General features: G+C 46.0%; 2 long non-coding RNA genes and 1 pseudogene across 11 annotated transcripts; 1 reads left to right on the top strand and 2 right to left on the bottom strand.

Annotated features, from left to right (window-relative positions):
* Window positions 1-2,282: 2,282 nt before the first annotated feature.
* Window positions 2,283-10,720, top strand: LOC125509454 (uncharacterized). 10 transcript variants are annotated; one of them, XR_015599274.1, is made up of 8 exons: window positions 2,283-2,637; window positions 2,804-4,156; window positions 4,244-4,404; window positions 7,788-7,889; window positions 8,041-8,120; window positions 8,251-9,137; window positions 10,222-10,348; window positions 10,500-10,720. It is a non-coding gene; the product is annotated as an uncharacterized LOC125509454 (long non-coding RNA). The 10 variants fall into 10 exon arrangements; XR_015599273.1 differs by having other exon boundaries at window positions 2,284-2,637; window positions 2,804-2,974; window positions 4,039-4,404; XR_015599276.1 differs by having other exon boundaries at window positions 2,285-2,637; window positions 2,804-2,974.
* On the bottom strand, window positions 4,418-6,950 carry LOC147990300 (uncharacterized; annotated as a pseudogene).
* Window positions 9,409-12,120, bottom strand: LOC125509453 (uncharacterized). The gene is made up of 3 exons (XR_015599268.1): window positions 11,845-12,120; window positions 11,625-11,736; window positions 9,409-9,631 (listed from the first exon to the last, which is right to left on the bottom strand). It is a non-coding gene; the product is annotated as an uncharacterized LOC125509453 (long non-coding RNA).
* Between the last annotated feature and the right edge of the window lie 6,411 nt (window positions 12,121-18,531).

Genomic DNA, 18,531 nt, shown 5'->3' with positions numbered 1-18,531 from the left:
GGCAAAAGGGATTTTCTTCATTAATAACATAGTGCGGAATACAGACGATATTGGGTGTAATCCCTAATCACAAGTGGCGTCCGACTGCCAGAGAAGTAGCAGCCTTAACCAAAGCATGAGCTTCATAGTTCGACTCACGAAATTCAAAAGAAAACTTAACAGACTCAAGATCATTCACCCGATCCTTTATCTCGTGCAAGACCAGACCATACACAGGCGCTCCACCCTTGTTGATGTTGTTCAAAACCTCTAGGCAGTCCGAGGCCACCTGAACTCTCCGCAAATTCAGATCTTTGGCTAGCGCTAAAGCTTCATTGCATGTTTGTGCTTCCAGACTTGGTGGATCCACTAGGCCATCAAAAACAATTGCAGAAGCTCCCAAAAAAGCTCCCATTTCATCTTTGCATATAACAGCCGCTGCTCCTTGTGCTCCATTCCTCGAGACCCCACCATCTACATTCATCTTCGCGTTACCAGTGGCCGGTTTTAGCCATCTGCTTGTCCTCGAGTCTGCCTGGTAGTTGTTTGGATTGTGTCCTGGGAGAAAAAGTCTCTACCTGGCCTGGTTGTCCCACCTTTGATTAGCATGGTGAAGATTGAAAAAACCAAAGAAAATGATATGCTTAGCCCAGGCATGGTGGTTAGCCTGGCCCGGGCGTCTCATCCCATCCGCCTGAGTGTGCATCAACTAGCCTGGCACTCATTAGTACAGATTGCTTTTTACATAAAATATCTATATCTATACCTACTAATAAAGCAAGGTGTGTTTCTTCGCTTTTTTCATCCGTTCACCAACAAAAAGATTTTTCTTTTATCCGAGGTGATACTAAATTTTTGTGCTTTCGTGTGCTAGAAAAGAAAAACGGCTTGCCCAGATTTTGTACCTGGGCCGGGCGTTGAGGCCCAGTGCAGCAAGGCCACTTATTTTCCTACGCACACAGCTGACAGAATCCTACTTACCGCACAGAGCTTCAAATACCCAAAGTTTCGCACAAGTCCCCCAATACTGGGCCGGCCAATTTTTGTTTTATCCTATATTCTAGCTTTTTTTTCTCTTTCGTTTTCTTTTTATTTCCTAATTATTTTTACGTTTTACTCTTCCAAGTTTAATTTCGTTTTTTTTCTTTTCTAATAAATTCGAAATTTTCAAAAAAAACCTCAGAATTTCAATTTTTGGTTCAAGTTTTCGATAAATATTCGAATGTCTAAAAAAACAATTGTTCTATAAAAGTTCAAAACTTTATTCTTGTTCTGAATTTTGTTCAAAATAAAACAAAAGTTCCCAATTTTTCAAAAAAAAAAATTTATGCAATTATTGACAATTTCCAATGTTTCTTTTTGCATTTAGAAAAATGTTTCAAATTTGAAAATGTTTTTTGTGAAATGGTTACGAAATTAAAATAATTTTCTTAATTGAAAAAACATTTTCAAAAACTTTCTGAATGTTCAAAACATGTTACCATTTAAAAACAATTGTTCACTAATTCAAAAAATGTTCAGTTTATTATAAAAGGTTCATGTTTTCAGAATTTTTTTGTGAATTTAGGAAAATATATTCCAATTTAAAATTTTGCTCATGTCTTTTGGGAATATTCAGAATTTTCAAAAACTGTTTGAAATTTCAAAAAATGTTCATGTTTCAAAAATATACACAAATTCATTGTTATTTTCTGTGATAGGTTTGAAAAAGTTAAAATATGTTTCAAATCTAATGCTGCATTACGTTCTTACATATCCGTGCTTGCCATTGGTCAATAGAACGTGTTTGTTCAACTAGCTAGCAGCATGTCGTTGAGTCTTTGATTTATGCGCTGCAATTAGTAATACATTTGGTTACACTGTGATAGGAGACGCCGACCAACCCCACCACTATCAGGATCTCGTCGGCCAAACATGACCCACGACAAGATCGCGGCTCCTAGCTCTGTCGGCCACCGTTACGGAGACTATTTTTGAAGGACATATTATTTTTCTCGCATTGCTTGTCGTAATAAATATCTCCCGTTGCAACACGGGCATATGCGCTAGTTCTAATCCTAAAGGACAAAGCTCCAGGCCCAGGGTGAAAACCAAACACTCCGATGCCAGGCTAGCCTGTGCAGGCCGAAAACTCCAACTTTCCAGGCCGAGGCCAGGCAGCAAAAGATTCCAGGCACAACACACCCAGGCTACCAACCAAACTGACCCTAAAAACGTTTCGATAGTTTGGGCCTGCAGCGCACTGCTGACAAAAAAAATAGACTATAGATCACAAAAAAAAAAGACCAGAGACGGGCACATCTCCTCTGCCTCGGTGTATGGCATAGATGCCACGAATCCTGCCTGCACGCCGCCTCGGTTCGTTGTTTTTCTTTCAAAAAAGAGCCGACTCTCGACCTCGATTCCCCGACCCGGACGCCGCCGCCGCTCCCCACCGATCTCGCCGCCGACAATCCCTCCTTCATCTGGCCACTCCCAGGCTCCGCGACCCACCCAGCTTTGCCCACGAGTGCGCCGCCCCTCCTCTTCGCCATAGCCATAAGCTTCGCCACACGTACCTCCCTCCTCTGCTCCGACCATGGCGAGATTCTTGATTCAACCCTTTGTTTGACTCTGTTCGTGTGGATCAGTTCCTGTGCATATGTAAATGTTATTTAGGTATATATAACTATTGATCTAGCGCTTGTGTTTATTATTTTTGGTAAAAATAAGGTTTCTTAATCTGATGTAAATTGGGGTTTTATGTAGACATGGAATTCTAACTGAATTTTCTATTCAGCTTGCAATTCCAATAATTTTATGTATTGTATTTGCATGTACATAGGTGGCCACACAACGGCCAGGGGTATATGCTTCTCCTACCACTCACGCCTTCATCCTATTTGAGCCAGAATGGCTTTGTTGCCCTCTCTCGCTCATGGTGAGGCCATGCACCCTTGCCATGGTAATGGCTATGAAATCTCAGACCGAGTCGCTTCAGTCAGGCACTATGCAGGTATAACTCGCTTTGCTCCATCATCACATGCTTGACGAAATTTCAGAGATGGTGGTGATCTAGCTGTTATTAGACCATCCTTGTTACAAAACTTTATTGGGTTCAAGGGTCTTAAGAATTGGTAATTTCTCGATTGTATAGCTAGAAATGTAGTTCTTAAAAGATTTTGATGTCAAATTGTTTATGGAATCTCGAGTGAAAATATTTTCCTATTAAATGATTAGATTCTACAACAACCTCTGATCTAAATCCTAAATTACTGTATCGTGTGCATGGTTTGCTCACATCACAAATTTCTAACAAGAAGATAGGTCCTGAGTTCAGTTGCAACCAAAACATTTAACTTCCAGTTCAACATTGCATATAGTTTACCCCCATTAGACATTGCATTTATCTTCCTGATTACTTCCATAACGCTTTCAAATCTGTGAAGAGAGACTTGATAGTTTGTTATTATGGTTTAAGTTAGAAATTGTATTTATCTTCCTTGATTATTCTTCCATAAGCTATCAATTCTGTTAGAAAGACCTTATTAGTTGTTCATTCAATTTAAGTTATTGTGGGATGCATACACCATGTATTACTTTTTTTGCACGTACAGTTCTGTTATATATGGATCTGATAATGCTTCCTCACGCTTGAGCCAATTACCTTACATATTAAGGTGACAACTTTAGGTCCATATGTGTTCCTGTTGTCTGGGAGTTGGGATCAAATGAGTTCGGAGAAAAAATTTATGGCAAAAACGGACCCATTGGTTAGCAGGTTCTTAGTAGGGTACCCTTATTACTATGTGGATCATTGCATGGCGCGAGGCAAAGTTGAGTGGAGGCAAAGAATAGAAGACATCGTCTTTTTTTAGATTAATAATAGAACACATAGTCGGTACATTTCCGGATGGTGTCGCCGGCGCAGCCGTGGCTCTGTCCTCGGCTCAACCGACATGGATGTCCAGACATGGTGGACATCTTTCTGTACGGTGTGGTCGGTACTACTCCCTGGTGGAACAGGCTTGAATCCCTCTTATTCGTCCCTGGCGGCACTGTTGTTTCTTCTTTTTCTAGGAGTCAAGGTTGTATTCCTGAGGGGAGCATACATATTATCTTGATTGAGTTGACTTTTGGCTACTGTATTACTGTTACAACTTACCAGCAACATAGAAAGAGAGTCATGTCTGATAAGGTATTCTACTTCAGTTGTATGCTTGCAGAGCATTTGGTTTTTCCATCCAAGTATTACTAAACTCTACCAAGTTTTATAATGACACAGGATATGTACCAAGTAATGAGTATGTACTATGTACAGAAGTTTTGGTTCTTGGTTCTTGCATGGAGGTGAGCAACAATGGGCTGCAAACGCGGCTGCCGCCCATCACCTGCTCGAATTCAAGCACAACCGTAGGCTGCCTTAAATGTGGGGAGTTGTCAAAGGTGATGTCTTTTAGCTCGACCATTTTATTGATTTAGTTTCTAATAATTTTGGGTATCCAAACTTGGAAAGTTTCACCCCTCAAGTTAAATTGGGAAAGTCCAAATATTGGTATTGTTCTTCCAATTTTTAATCACGTTCCTAGAAATATAGGTTTAATGCTGGCTCTGCAATTTTCCTATTCATATGCATGATTTTGAACTGCTCTCTGTGCTCTTTCCTTCTTGCTGAACCAATGTTTCCTCACGGGGAAGACAGTAACTTTTTTTGTTGCTACATTTAATTTTGGTGGTAAAGATTTTGTGATCCAGCCTCATGACGCCTTGAGAAGGCTAAGATCCGCTATCGTGCTCTTCTCCATTGCCGACTATGACCTTCTGATGCATCTGGTCAACTTCGTTGCCAGCATCATATTCAGGCAGAAGCTTTCCTTTACATTTTAGTTTGCCTGACCTGCCCAGGCACAACTGTCGGTGTGTGTTCTGAGACCTCCTTGCCCTTGATTGCATTTGGTTGTTCCAGAGACCTCCCCGCCCTTAATTGCATACGGTTGTCAAGGACGCCAAACAAGCACATCTCTCTCTCTCTCTCTCTCTCTCTCTCTCTCTCTCTTGCTAGCTATCTTTTTAAAATAACATACACATTGGATGACCAGATGCACAACCACATAAGTTTTTTTATGCACGCTCATAAGGTCTAGATTTGAATGTAAAATTACATGGGAATTCACTGAAGGCTGTAAAAGAGAAAGGAAAATGTTCATTAAATTGTGTCACATGCAAACTGGAAGAAGGGGCTCAATAAGCAGAGAATTCCCCTCAAGATGTGAACTGCGCTGATGTCCTCGTTATGTGTGTTGCTTCTACTGAATGATGCTCCATTGCCGTCGTTGCTATAATATGATTTAGAGCATCTCCAGCCGTTGCCCCCCCCCCCAGGAGGCATAAAAATCGCCCCCTGGGGGCGAGCCGGCGATACAATCGGTGCTGGGGGCGGTTGGGCATCCAGCCGTCGCCCCCAGGCGCTGAGATTGGCCCAGTTTTCGGCCCACTTTCGGGAATAAAGGCCCCATATGGGCGAGAATCGGCCCATATTCGGCGTGGTTCGTCGTGGCTCGGCGTTCAATTATCAACATAATATTTTTATCACATAGTTCATCACAGAAAATCAAATAGTTCAACAAAATAGTGCGACAACAAATAGTTCAATACAAATTATATAGTTCAACAAATAAAAACTCATATTTCATCACACGTTGAGCCCGGCGTCGCCCTTGAGCATCCATAGGTGCTCCACCAGATCCTGCTACAGTTGACGATGCACCTGTGGGTCTCGGATCTCCTGACGCATACTGAGGTGGGCAGTCCAGGTTGCCGGTAGTTGGTGATCAACTTCGGCTAGAGGACCCTACCTGTAGTATGGTTCAGTGTCAAACATTGGCTCTTCCTGCTCGCTCTCGATAATCATGTTGTGCAAGATGACACAGCAAGTCATGATCTCCCACATTTAATCTTTCGACCAGGTCTGAGCAGGGTAGCGGACAATAGCAAATCGAGATTGGAGCACACCAAAAGCCCGCTCGACATCCTTCCTCCAAGCCTCCTGCACCTTGGCAAAGTGGGACTTCTTGCCTCCTAGCACAGCGTTTGAGATAGTCTTCACAAATGTAGACCATCTCGGATAGATGCCATCAGCTAGGTAGTACCCCTTGTTGTAGTGCCGCCCATTAACCTCGAAGTTCACCGGAGGAGAATGACCTTCAACAAGCTTGGCAAAGACAGGGGAGCATTGCAGCACGTTGATGTCATTGTGAGTTCCTGGCATACCAAAGAAGGAGTGTCAGATCCAGAGGTCCTGTGTGGCCACCGCCTCAAGTACCACACTGCAACCGCCTTTGGCGCCTTTGTACATCCCCTGCCAAGCAAACGGGCAGTTCTTCCATTTCCAATGCATGCAGTTGATGCTTCCAAGCATCCCAGGAAATCCTCTTGCTGCATTCTGTGCTAGGATCCGAGCAGTGTCTTCCGCATTGGGTGTTCGCAAGTATTGCGGTCCAAACACTGCCACCACTGCCCGACAGAACTTGTAGAAACACTCAATGGTGGTGGACTCGGCCATGCGCCCATAGTCGTCGAGTGAATCACCGGGAGCTCCGTATGCAAGCATCCTCATCGCTGTCGTGCACTTCTGGATCGAGGTGAATCCAAGTTTGCCGGTGCAATCCTTCTTGCACTTGAAGTAGCTGTCGAACTCCTGAATGGAATTCACAATCCTGAGGAAAAGCTTTCAGCTCATCCGATAACGGCGCCGAAATGTTTTGTCGCCGTGCAGTGGAGCGTCGGCGAAGTAGTCGGAGTAGAGCATGCAGTAGCCTTCGAGACGATGTCGGTTCTTTGCTTTCATCCGCCCCGGCGCCGAGCCACCTCGCCGCGGCTTTTCATTGCTCATCAGCAGGGCGGCGAGGGCGGCGAGGACCATGAGATGTTCCTCTTCCTGGACGTCGGCCTCGGCTTCCTCCTCCAGCAGCGCGGCGAGCACTTCCTCGTCGTCCGAGTCCATCGCCGAGGCAAGCAAATCCCCGAACACCTTGCGCCCGGTGGGCGTGTACCCGCCGCTAAACTGCCCCTCCGCGGCCGGAAACGGCGTGAAAAACGCCTAGCTGCTGGTGGAGGGGCTGCCTCGGCGAACCTTTGCTCTTTTTTCGGCGGGGATTGGCTATCTAGCGGTGAAGGGCGGTGGGCGGCGCCGGGATACAGCTGTTGGCGGCCGAGCGCGGGGGGGGGGGGGGGGGGAGGCGAGTCGGGGAAGAAAAACTTGACTTTTTGCCTGACGGTGTGGGCCAGCCGTGCTTTTCCCTTGTGCCGGAGCCCCCGAGCCGGGTTCGGCCTGCGATCGTCGGGCCCAAAAACGGGCCGAACCGGCGGATTTCGACGTCCTGGGGGTGCGACTGGGCCGTTTTTTTGGCGCCGGCGCCGAAAAAGTGGCCTGGGGGGGCCTGTTGGGGGCGCGGCTGGAGATGCTCTTAGTATAGCTTGTCTGAATGGGTTAGAAGAGGGGTGATGAACTGTTTTGTGGGCATTCATGTACGTTTAGTTTCATTATCATCTGAGGTGTGAACTTGCTTCAACAGTCAATTTGCCTTCCTGCTATAAAATTTCTCTGCAGCGGTGGTTGTATTAGAAACATCTCCTTCCAAAGAGTAAATGTTTTCACACCAAATATTTATGGTTTGTTGGATAAGTGATGCAATGAGTAGCACTGTAGTCTTTGATGGAGATTTATACTGAAAGACACTTGGTGTACTCTAAATATTTTTGTTTACCTCCAAGATTGTTGGCTTGTCGCCCTCAAACTAAAAAGTAAATAATTATTTCTCTCTGTCCAGGATGATGGTCTACTGCCAAAGGAGTTGGCAAGATAACTGCACATTTAACACCCGCACTGTCCGAACAAGTTCTATCAACAATTTTGTAGCATTTTTCTCCAGGTGAGGTCCATTTATGACATATACACTTCAAAGCACCCTTTGTTTGTTTGAAGAGTTTCACAGCTTCCTCTTCCAGCTTTAAAAATTGCAGCTTTTCTTAGGTAGTGAATTACTTATGAAGTAATTAAGTTGTGCATTCTGAATACTGAAGGTGATGGTTCTAGGCATAGAGGCATCTTGGCTTTGACTGAACTTGCTCAGAGGGGGTTGCTCCTCCCGTTATAACTAAGGGTACATAATATAACAATATTTTTCTGACACTAACTTTCATCGTGGGTGCAATGATTATTAGATTATAATCATAGACTACGCACGATGATCATTTACGTTCCTAAATTTTCTTCCTCTTTCATGCTGGCAGGGAAATATCGCCATTAATTTACGAGCTAGGAGTTCACAGAATTTTGTTAACATCATTGATGAAGATATAATTTTTCATATTTGTTTTTAGACAAGAAAGAACCATAGAGAATCTTAACCCTTGTACTTTAGCAGTACCTAGAGTAAACCCCCTCAAATTTAACAGAAGATGGAAATGAATGGTTGTTTTTGTTGCACGTTACTCCAAGAAGAAGTGCATCATCAAACTAGATGTTGTATATTATCCGTCCATAATATGGTTGCTTGTGTATCCTGCGACTTGTTTCATCCAGGAGATGTATGTGTGCATGCTTGCACGGCAGAGCACAAAACTATAATTTTGAAGGAAGGTACATTAAGTCACGCGCATGGACAGTGTTGCCATCTATAATGCCTTACAAGTCTGAGCTCCATTGGGACAATTTGATTAGTGTGTCACAAGACTGCAATTTCTAATTTACAAATTCTGTAGTTACTTTAGTGCTTTACATAATGCATAGATTTTTCATATAGAATGAAGTGAATCGATAACCTGATTTTGCTTTATTATTTAGTTCCAGTTCACTTTGTAAATCCCAGTTCTCCAGTATTGTATTCTCTGTGTTAAATCATCAAACTAAACAGACCTTTCTCTTTGGACAGCTTCCAATTTGTAATATTATGATTTTTTTTTCAGAAACCACTTCAACTAGCCCAGGGCTATATCTATTAGTCTTCCAGTATTTGTTGGAATGAGAGAACACATTTTATGCCAGGTAAAAGGCTACTGAAGCACGGAGATTTTTGTAATTTCTTGGAAAGATTAAGCCAATGGACCCAGGATGCATGCTTCAAGTGTCTACAGATTACAGGAAACATGTTTCTTCAAGTGCCTACATGCTACAGGAAGTAAAGCTTCTTATAGACATCATCAAACCTAGATACCAATTTATTGGAATTATTATATTTTTTATAAAAGTACTCAAACCTGGATATCAATTTATCGGATCCATTAAGGAGAGGTGACACTCTTGGAGAGTCAAGTAATGCAATATATTCTCTCTATGCCAGAACCAAACTGTACCAGCACCAACGAACGCCTTTGTGCTAGGAATAAATAGGATGAATAAATCTCTACCAGCACCAACATTGACAGCTTGTTTGTTCACACGTAGCAATGTTTTGCATTAAACTGAACCATGCCAATACATAAAACTTCAACATGAGACTTGTAAAAAGTTAATCTTTGCAATACGACAAAGGTTCACAACATCAAATGATCACAGTCTAGCCAAGGTTACATAAAAACTGAATCTTTGCATTATTAGCACCACCCAACAAAGATTTTCATTGCTCAAGGATCTTCCTCTGTCCGTTCAGCATCACACTTCACCCAATATTTCCTGCAAAATATGATGAGAAATGGTGACATATGGTCTCATAGGGCACAATGGTTGTACAAATTGCTCAAAGTGAAAGATGTGACAGCCAATAAGACAAATCAAAGTGTGACACGATAAGCTTTAGCTTGCAACAATCTTTACAAAGGGTAAAAAAAATACCTCAACTTGATATAGAAGTTGCTCAAAGGTTAACTTGCACTTCATTTGCACAATTATCATGAATCGAAAGGTAGTGGCGACAAACCAGCAACAGCCGAGTAGGTTAAGTAGGACCAAAACTAAGTCGATAAGAGACTACATATTAAAACAGAGGATATATATAGGAAAATGGGTTGGTACACCTAGGAGTACATACTCCTATGTCATGTGTCATTTCTTTTTTTATTTTCCACTGTTGTTTATTGTGCCATCGCAACAAACCTTCTTAGCATTTAGTTAGTTGATTAGGTGCTAATCAGAAGTGGTCCCGTGGAGTTTGAAAGTTTGTTCCATACTAATAGGGATAAGGCACATTCAGATTCAAATCTTGTTAGCACCGCATTAACATGCATCGTTCTTCTTTCATTAAAATCAATCCACCTACTGATTAGGGCTTGGAGACAAGACGCAGCCGGCAGCCGCTTGTTGACTCGACGACGAGGCACATTAGATGTGGTTGGCGCAACTCAAACTTGAAGATGAGAAGATGAGATGCTGCCGACAATCTAACTCGTCAAGGTGCATCATTTATTCAATATTATTTCTGGTCTACGAACTTCAGATTGAGCTGCAAAAGCATGCATCAACCACTCTTTCCGTGACTAATTCATTGCTTGCTCAGGTAGGCATCTAGTTGGCTGTACCCCTTATCTAAGCTCTATGCATGCAGGTAGAATTTCCCAAGGTGTCATCTGGAGGCCATGGATAGCATGGCGTGGAGTGCCTGCGATTTCGATGCGGTGGAGTGCCTGCGATTTCGATGCGTTGGACTCCTAACGTCGTGCTGCCCACCGTGCGTGTGCTTGCCGGCGACAAACAGAACAACAACAAGAAGATGCTTTTGCAGTGAAGAACAAATGAATGTAGACTAGATATCCACTCCAGAATGCATATGTAATACGTGCATGCCTTATCATACATTTCTCTATGGATGTACCAAATTTAGTGAATATACTTCAATTTCAGCAGAGTATATACTTCATTCAAGTGGATATACTTCAAATCAATTTCAGCAGAGAGTATGCATCATTCGTATGAACAACTGAATATACTGCTATATCAGCTGGGTATATCCTTTTTTTGGTCGAGAAGTATATACTCCAATAAAAAAAAGTATATACTCTCCAATTAAAAAATTAAGTACAAACTCCTAAACCCTTGGCCACAGTACTCCAATTAAAATTTAAATATTTAGTATATACTCTTCTCGCTAGTACTAGATACTCATTGATCGCAATGCTAATTGCACAAGAAAGCAACTAAAAAATTGCACAAGAAAACCGTATACTTTTGTTATAAGCAGTATATACCGGTCTAAAAATATATACATCACAAAATAGTATATAATCCTACTTTTTTTTAAGTATATACTCCTATGAAGAAACGACTGTATATACTTCTTTTTGTGGTAGGTTGTTCTTTGATCGGAGAGTAGTATATATGTCGCATATACTGCAAAATAGTGCTTCCAGCACACATTTATAGGGAACAAGAATTAGTTATTCCTCATGTATGAATGATGCTCAAAGCATTCATTGTTAATCTAGGACTCCCGACTGATGTTCTTGAATTACAACTCTACACATGGCCTACAAGCAGTCACCCAGTCACTTAGCTAATCCAAACAGAGCAAAATTATCCGAAGAACCTGTCTAGATCTTATGGAGCAATATATTGCAGCAATCAAAGGAAATAACAACCTAGTCCATATGACAATGTTGTGACAATGTATCCAAGCAAATATATTGCAGCAACCAACTGAAGAACCACTCTAATTGAAAGAGGCGAAGCATACCCTGCTTGCTCCCAGACCAAGAGCCCCGGTGCCTCTTGCTCCTTAGTCCTCCGGGGGTGGAGTTGACCTACCGTGGGCTGCCCAGATCGGGTGGCTGGAGTGAGGCGTCCTGCTGAACAGGTGGGTTCAGGTTAGGGTTAGGGTTCAAGAAGAAAAACGCATCAGAGAGAGGGAGGGGGGAGAAGAGAGGTGGGGAAGGGAGCGAGAGGAGAAGCCTTACCTGTGGCGAGAGGGACAGGTAACCAAGACGTCGGAGTGTCCTTGCGACCTTGCCGGAGAGGGACAGTACGGGGCGGAGATGGACCGGGACGGGGCGATATGCGGGAGGAGAGGGACCTGGACGGGGCGATCTGGCGGGAGGAGAGGGGTCGAGACGGAGCGACCTTGCCGGAGGAGAGGGTGGCGGCGGGGTGGAGGAGAGGGTGGGTGGCGGCGGGGTGGAGGAGGGATCGAGAGAGACAGAGAGCTGCGTCGGGCCTCCAAATCCAGACAAATGAGGGCATCTCGAGCCGTTGGCCCCCAGGAGGGGTAAAAAATCGCCCCCTGGGACGCACCGGCGCTAAACCGTGCACTGGGGGCGTGATGCCCCTCAGTCGCGGCCCCTCACGGGTTTTTTAAAATGTTTAAATTCGGCGCAAACACAATACAAACACGTTCGAGTTCATTCAAATTTAAACATATTTTACAAAAAAAAGAAAAAACTACCGCGGGCTACCCCGTCGTCTCCCTCGCCGCCCGCCCACGCGGTTCTACATGCCGAGGAGGCTGTAGAACCGCGTGTAGTCACCGCCGCCGTCGCCGCCGCCGCCGTCGTCGTCGTCGTCGCCCCCGCCGACGCCTCCGCCGTCCCTACTGCATCCCTCCCCCGGTTGGCGCGACGGGTTGGACGGTCCGGGGGCGTCGTCGTCGTCGTCGTCACTGTCGAGGACCACGACGTCGTGCTCGTCCTCGCGCCCACGCTTGCGGGCGGCGATCTCCTCCAGGGCCCGGCGCTGCCGGACCATCTCGTCGCGGAGGTAGTCGTCCCGTGCCCACCGCAGGGCGTCCTCGTCGGAGAAGCCACGCGGGGCTATCTCCTCGTACTTCGCGGGGAGGCCGGGCTCCGGCTTGGGCTCGACGAGGACAAAGCGGCCGGTGGGGGAGGCGTTGTCGCCGATGCGGACGCCGGAGCGGCGGGTGCGCGCGCTGACAGGCGTGCCCTGGGGCTCCGGCTTGACGGGGCGGAGGTGGAGGCAGGGGGAGCCGCCGGACGAGGAGGAGGACCCTCCGGTCTCCATGCGCCTCGGGGTTCAGGAGCTTCCCCGGCAGCGTGGGAAGGACGGGGGAGCGGGGTACTCGAGGCGCGGCGTGTTGCCGCCCTCGATGTACTCGAGGACGGCCTCCAACGTGCGCCCGGGCACGCCCCACCACCGACGCCGGTCGACGGCGTTGAGCCTGCCGGAGGGCTCGACGCCGTTGGTGGCCTCGAGCTGCTCGGCGTGACGGCGGCGGAAATAAGGCTCCCAGAGCGGGCTGTCGGGGACGTACCGTGGCCCCTCCCTCGCCGCACGCGGCAGGGACGAGCGGATGCGTGCGATCTCCGCACGCCGCGCCGCGCCGGTGGGTACCGGAGGCACCGGCACGCCGCCGGCGCTGATCCTCCACGCCCCGGGCACCCGCATGTCCGGCGGGACCGGGTACTCGGCCTCAAAAAGGAGGCGAGCCTCGTTCTCGTGAAGATGGCGGTGGCCGAAGCCGTTCGCCGCCGCGCTGTCGCCTGGGAAGCGTTCGGCCATGGATGTGATGAACTGGAGACGGCGAGAGAGAGGAGAGGGAGGAACGACGACGGTGAGAGAGTGCGAGTCGCCGAGTGCGCTGGGGCGCGTCCTATATAGGCCGAGGCGCCGCCCGTGCGCGAGCCGCCGTGAGTATGCGTGGAGGGCGAGGGACGCGCGTCATCCAGTCTTCACTGCGCCGCCCGTGAGGCATCAATGGCGCAGGCTGACCGGCGCGGCAGCGCGGCAGCTTTGGCATTGATTCGCCGCGGGAAACAAGGCGATGAGGATGACGAAGGGGCGAGAAGAGAGCCGTGTCCCTGACGCGGCGGGCCCGCGGCTGTTTCACGCCAAAACAGTTCGCCCCAGCGCCCCCGGGCGCTCCCCAGCGCGCCGGGTTCGACCTGGGTCCGCCGGCGCTGTTTTTGGCCTAAGCCGGCGAAAATCGGGCTCCGGGAGGCGTGACTGGGCCGATTTTTTGGCGCCGGCGCAAAAAAAAACGCCTGCGGAGGCCTTCCTGGGGCGCGGCTGGAGATGCCCTAAGAGGGGTGGGGAGGGATTTCGGTCTAAGGCTAGTCAGGCTAGTCACAGTGGGAGTAACTTAGGTACTCCCTCCATTCCACAATGTAGTGCTTCCTCTATCTACGTGTTTTAACTTTGACCGTAAATTTAACTACCGAGACCGATTGCGGCGGGAGTAAAAATTATATCAGTGAATTCATATTCGAAAGAAGTTTTCAATTATATAACTTTTTCTCCCGCCGTAGTTGGTCTCGTTGGTTAAATTTATGGTCAAAGTTGGATCTCGGGAAGCGCGGGCGCACTATATTTTGGAATGGAGGGAGTAGTAACATAGCGCACTTCAAGAAAATTTTGCTTATGTGACATGTAGTTAATAAGGAGAGGGGTGCTTAGAGTAACATAATATGTTACTGTAACATAGCACTTCCCGAGAAAGGATGAGTCTACAAGCTAATAAATGAAGACATCTATGACACTACTACTTTGTTACTTTGCACTATGAAGGTAGTAATTTAGACTAGTGTCATATGTATGACACTAGTATAAGTTACTCCCCACTATGACCAACCTCATAGTGGGGAGTAACTTAGACTAGTGTCATGCATATGACACTAGTCTTTGTTACTACCTTCATAATGCAAAGTAACATATAAGTAGTATCATAGATGATAGCATTTATTACATCATAGACTCATTTTGCTTTGGGTTGCGTTATGTTACTCCAAACACCTCTCTTCTCATTAACTCTATGCCACATAAGCAAATATGTCTTGAAATGCGCTATGTTACTTGCTAAGTTACCTCCACTATGACCAGCCTAACTAGGGTACCGGTTCGCTGGAATTCGGAAGTGAAATCCAGTGTCAGTTATGTGACAGCCAAGCAAGTTGGGGCTGGATTTCGGAAATGAAATCCGTGAAATCCGGCCCAAATGACAGGAGCCAAATGGGCTGGATTTTATATCTCCGTGGGAGCTTGACTAAAGATTGCGTGCAAAATATACAAGTGAGAAACAACATTCATTTAGATGAGCTATTACCAGAGTATATATACTAAATTATTTTTGCTAGGCGGCAACTCCAGGGCAAAATGCAGAGATGTAAGCCTATTCAGAAGCGTTGAAGCTTCAGCGCCGCACTCTAGCTTCCTTGGAGGAGCTGCATTGTTTGGGACACATTGCTCATCTTCCACGGGATGAGGTTGGCACGAATAGAGCAGAGGCAGACACGGGAGGTGGTTTACGGGGGGTAGAGGGCGACGCTGGGAAGGAGGCCAGTGGTGTGGAATAGGGCAACAGCGGAGGGCTGGCGGCTAGGCGATGGCAGGCTCGTGGGAACAATGATGACGTCTTTGGGATAACGCTTCAACGGGGTTCGTCAGAAGGGTATTTACAATGAAGCGTCACTCAATCTCGCAGTGGCATTCCTGTGATTCTGGATTCGCGAAGCTAAACTTTGGCAGCTTCATCAAATTACACCGCGCGAAGCCCCCGCTTCACATAGTTGGTGAAGGATGGAGTGGAAGGAGACCTGAACAGTTCCTAAACTAAAGTTCTAATCTTGGACATCAATATATAAATATACCAAACTAATATAGTATCGATGGATGTATCTATAGTTGGATATAATTTTCTTGGTCTTAGTGTCACCTCATGCTACTGTCCATGCATTTCATCTTGAAAGTCTTCTCGGCCTCAAATATTGGTTTTACAAGAGCTATTATAAAAGGATAGCAAGAAATTAGAAACCAATGTTCCATTTTGTCTTATTCATGCATTTTAATCATCAATTTGTTTGATTGCGCCGTAGCAACACACGAGTATTTTACTAGTTCTTATTAAAGGGGGATAATTCCCGTGATTTTTGAGACTTATGGTTTCATGTTTTAGGTCTCCTGCCATGAGACCATGCCAGGCAAAGCGATCCGTTCGCAAGGCCGTTATCCTCCGGCCAGACACGGGGGAAAGTCAACCGGCTGCCAGCATCCCACCTCGTAGCATCATTATTGGAGAAACGGGCGTAGATCGAGCAGTCCTTTGCTCCCATTCCTCCTCGTCCTGGCATCGACCAGGAGGTCTTGCCGGACGCTGCCTCGATTCCTTGATCGCCGCGGAGGCCGTTTCAGCACATGGAGCGGATGTACCCGGCACGCCTTCGCCCGAAGACACCGTCTTGGTACGAGCCGGATCGGACGCCCCTGCTGGTGCTTCAGACATGCAGGACGACCCCAATGGAGGCTAGCCTCTGGATGATACCCCCTCATCGGGGTCCCTTGATGTGGTCGCCTCCGAGGAGGTTGTGCATGACGTGGAGGAAGTAGTTGTAGGATCGAAAGTATGTCTAGAGGGGGGTGATTAGACTACTTGACCAAATAAAAATCTAGCCTTTTCCCAATTTTAAGTTTTGGCAGATTTTAACAACTTAGCACAAGTCAAGTAATTAACCTACACATGCAATTCTAAGAGTATAGCAGCGGAATGTAAAACAGTTGCATATGAAGGTAAATGGAGGAGTTTGAGGGAGCAAACGCAATGTAGACACGGGGATTTTTGGCATGGTTCTGATAGGTGGTGCTAGCGTACATCCACGTTGATGGAGACTTCAACCCACGAAGGGTAACGGTTGCGCGAGTCCACGGAGGGCTCCACCCATGAAGGGTCCACGAAGAAGCAACCTTGTCTATCCCACCATGGCCATCGCCCACGAAGGACTTGCCTCACTAGGGTAGATCTACACGAAGTAGGCCATCTCCTTGCCCGTACAAACTCCTTGGTTCAACTCCACAATCTTGACGGAGGCTCCCAAGTGACACCTAGCCAATCTAGGAGACACCACTCTCCAAAAGGTAATAGATGGTGTGTTGATGATGAACTCCTTACTCTTATGCTTCAAATGATAGTCTCCCCAACACTCAGCTCTCTCTCATAGGATTGGATTTGGTGGAAAGAGGGTTTGAGTGGAAAGCAACTTGGGGAAGGCTAGAGATCAAGATTTGTGTGGTTGGAATGGAATATCTTGACCTCAACACAAGTGTAGATGGTTCTCTCTTAGAAAATGTATGTTGGAAGTGTAGGCATGTGCTGATGGCTCTCTCCACGAATGAAGAGTGGGTGGAGGGGTATATATAGCCTCCACACAAAATCTCACCATTACACACAAATCACCGAACTCGGTGAGACCGAATCATGAAACTCGGTCAGACTGATTTAGTTCAAAATGTGAGTGTTAGGATTTTCGGTGGGACCGACATTATCAACTCGGTAGGACCGATGTGCTAGGGTTAGGGTAAAGCCTCATCTCGGTTGGACCGATTACACAAACTCGGTGGGGCCAATTTGGGTAATAAACAAAACAGAGAGTTGGCCAAGCAAACTCGGTGAGACCGATTGCATATTTCGGTGAGACCGAAATTACTGCAATAGGCAACAGAGAGTTGGCAAGCCCATCTCGGTGAGACCGAGATCCCATCGGTGTGACCGAATTGACTAGGGTTTCTGGCAGTGGCTATGTCAAGTGAACTCGGTGGCGCCGGGTAGGAAATTTCGGTGGGGCCGAGTTTGACTTTTGGTTTGGGACATATGTTGATATGAGAAAGTAGTTGAGGGTTTTGGAGCATGTCACTAAGCATTTTGAGCAAGTAACTCATTAAGCAACACCTCGTCCCCTTTTAATAGTATTGGCTTTTCCTATGGACTCAACGTGATCTTGGATCATTAAAAGTAAAATGTAGAGTCTTGAGCTTGAGCCAACATGCGTTCTTAGTATTTTGAGGGGTCTACTTTCTAATCCATGCCATGCCAAACATTGAGCTTTCCTGAAATATTTATCTCGAAATAGCATTAGCTCAATGGGCTATATGTTGTTAGGAATTACCAAAACGACCCAGGGATAGTTGCACTTTGAATCTCCCCTTTTTGGTAATTGATGACAACATATAGATCAAAGCTTCGACAGATGATAATAAGGTTGAAAAACATCATCGCTTTGAGAAGTGTATGATAAGCAAGCGCTCCCCCTAAATTTGTGCATTATTTAAAATTTGCTTTTGAATGCAAATGTACAATCGATTAGGATTATGGGTTACTCTCCAATGTCACATACATCTTGGTGGAGCGCTCAAAATCATAGAAATTAAAAGCATGCACTCATCACCAAGCAAGTGAATGATCATATATGGATATAAAAGATAGTATCATCTAAACAAGCATTAAGGTAGCAAATGATCAATCACATGATCACACAAGTATCTCACACAAGGACATAAAGTATCTCACGCGATAAAAAGTTCAACCAAAGGCAAAGACGCAAAACACTCTCTCGAAGCCTATGATCTATACATATTTCTCCCCCTTTGGCAACAAGTTACCAAAAAGTTCAAATATGCATAGTGCTACACTACAAAAAAATACACTTCCGTGATGATATGTGTTTGTCACAATAGGTCACGTTTTCTGTCATGCATGTACATCCATGACAATTTTATGACAGAATCAAGATAGTCATACTTGTGCTGTCGTAGAAGTGTTCCATGACATTACCAAAATTATCATCACGGAAGTGTCCACTTCCATGACGATAAATCGCGCGTCACAGAAGTGCTTTCGTCAAGGGTGACCGACACGTGGCATCCAC

The sequence above is a fragment of the Triticum urartu genome, chromosome 1A, assembly GCF_056163025.1.
Source record: "Triticum urartu cultivar PI428250 chromosome 1A, HENAU_Tu73, whole genome shotgun sequence".
NCBI lineage: Eukaryota > Viridiplantae > Streptophyta > Magnoliopsida > Poales > Poaceae > Triticum > Triticum urartu.
Note: the sequence above shows the minus strand (reverse complement) of the source record. Positions and strands in the feature narration are given on the sequence as shown.